Raw genomic sequence first — 2,564 nt, 5'->3', positions numbered from 1 at the left:
TTTCTCTGCCTACCTTGTTGCTTCCAAATATGAGAGAGCCAGTGTCAGAGGCCAGGGATGCGTCATGGCTGCCTTTGCTGTTGGCTTGCCTAGCAGGCGGCTTCAGCTCAGCGCCTGGATTGCCACTCCAGTAGATCCCTCTTGATTCCCCCAGCCCGACTCTCCTATGGGGCTGAGGGTGTGAAGGGTTAAGGGGCCATGCCCTTTCCCTCATAAACTGCCTTTTGGGTACTTAGGGTCCCAGAATCTCCTGCTAAGCCTACATTTGCGCCCCTCTTCTGCATCCCAGTGGCAGGTTATGTTGTTGGTAGGGATACTGCCTGTTTATAGTCTTAGGCTGTAACAAAATTCCTCTTCTTGAGAAGCTTTTAATAAGAGAAAGTTCCTGCTTGTAGTTTTGGACCCTCTTGGAGTTACCTGGAGGAGCCACTGAGTGCTTCTTCCGGATAGACCAAAGTCTTCAATGGAATGTCATGTGGCGGCGGGACACACCCTCTTTCAGGAATCTCTTTAAAGAGCTCTCTACCCTCAAGACCTAATAACGTTAATAGCTTGATTTATAGAGCTCTTTATTAAAATGTGGCTGTGTTCTTTACTTACTTGTATTCTTTCCCCAGCCTGCAAATATTTGGGACAGGCTACCTCTGAGTTTAAACTTAGGAGATTACAGCTGCTAGGAGGATTTCCCTGTCCACCTCCTGGGAGCTGTACCCATGTTGTCTCCCTCCCTGGAAGTGCTCCCACTCCTCATCAGCCTGGTGTGAACTGAACTGCATAATGAACTATATAATCTTATGCATCTGAACTGTTTAATCTTAAACTGGCAAGACTAAGCTACCCCATCCACGCCACGTGGGTTCTAGATCATTCTAGATCCACTTCTGTGACTGAGCCTGAGGGGTTAATAGATGTCAAAGATTCTGACCCAAGGCTTGGGATGAGAGGAGTTTTGTAGTATTCCCAAAACAGTGGAGCACCAACACTTATGCTAGCTTAGATCTCAAACCCTGATTAGCTAGCCCCTCAAGCAGTGGGGACCTGCCAGGCACAACTTAGGTGACTGGTAATTGTCAGATGGGAAAGTAAATATGCTTCCTCCGTTTGCCTTCAAGGAAATACTGAGAGCTAAGATCGAGACGGGGCTTCTGGGGAGAGCAGGAGCAGGAGTCTTAGCTCTGCAGCTTTGAACTGTGAATGTGGGAATGAAGGGAGCCTGCCCAGAGACAGACAACTTGCACCAGCAGAGTCCCGGGAGCACCGGCTCAGACCAGCTGAGAGTGTTTTTTGGCAGTTGGCCTGAAAGATTTTAGACTTTAGAGGAAAGGGGGGTAGGTTTGTGGAAGGCTGCAGGTCCTTTGCCCTGGTTTGAAAGGGGATTTTTTTTTTAATGGGCTGGCAAGGCAGCTGGTTTGGGAACTAGAGAAGAGAAGGAACTTGCAGGGCAGTGAGATTTTTCTGAATCTTTCAGGTACCAGGCAGGCCCTGAGAGAAGTTTACTAGGTCTGAGAGGCTGCTTCTGGGGCCTGTGGAAAGCTGAGGCTAAGAGTGAAGACTTAGCTGTCAGTCCTTTAAAAGCCTCCTGGGTTTTCTTTATGTGCCCGGAGGGAAATACCCAGGGGTTCACCGAAGGACCCAGAAGTGTTGATTGACCATAATAATTGAGTCAGAAGGGAAGCCTGGAGGGTGGATGGAAAGGTTGTGCTCCAAGAGTCCTTTTTTTTTTTTTTTTTTTTTTTTTTTTTTTTGGTTTTTCGAGACAGGGTTTCTCTGTGTAGCCCTGTCTGTCCTGGAACTCACTCGGTAGACCAGGCTAGCCTCGAACTCAGAAATCCGCCTGCCTCTGCCTCCCAAGTGCTGGGATCAAAGGCGTGCGCCACCACCGCCCGGCGCTCCAAGAGTCCTTAAACCTCTGAGGTGACTGATTTGTCTCCAGGTGCAGACAAAGCAGGTCTTTCCTTAGATAACAGCTAAATTTCCCCGCCATTCATTCATTCATTCATTCACTGAATTTTGCTGAGCTTTATTCCAGCTTGGCAACATTTATCACCTTGGCTGATCCTCACAATAAACCCGTGAAGTAAGAACTGTCACAGTCTTCACTTCATATTCATTTCAGGAAAAATGAGTGCATTCAAAGTCACCTGGTCCCCAAGTGGCAGAATCCAGATTTGAACCTAGGTGGGCTCTCTCGAGCTTCCTGTGCCTAACAGACGCCCCTGGATAGACCTCGACGCTTTCATTTAAGACAGTTCAGAACGTAATCTAGGGAAACGAACCGTTCACAGTACATTTCTTTTGTGGGAAGAGGTTTGAGATAAAGGCTCACCTATGAGACTTGAAATTACTGCCAACTTCACCATAGAATACGGTATTTGGACCTCTTGTTAGTTGTGTTTATTATGCTTAACAGAAACTATGTTTTTATAGGTTGAATTAATGAGTACAAAAATTTGGCCAGAAGGTAGCTATTGCTGAATTTCTGGGATCCCTGTTTTCCTGGGATCCCTGTTTTCAATCCTGGAACTCCAATTTCATTGGTAGTTTCTGTGGGAAGGGAGAGGGAG

The sequence above is a fragment of the Arvicanthis niloticus genome, chromosome 13, assembly GCF_011762505.2.
Source record: "Arvicanthis niloticus isolate mArvNil1 chromosome 13, mArvNil1.pat.X, whole genome shotgun sequence".
In the NCBI taxonomy this organism is placed as follows: Eukaryota; Metazoa; Chordata; class Mammalia; order Rodentia; family Muridae; genus Arvicanthis; species Arvicanthis niloticus.
Note: the sequence above shows the minus strand (reverse complement) of the source record.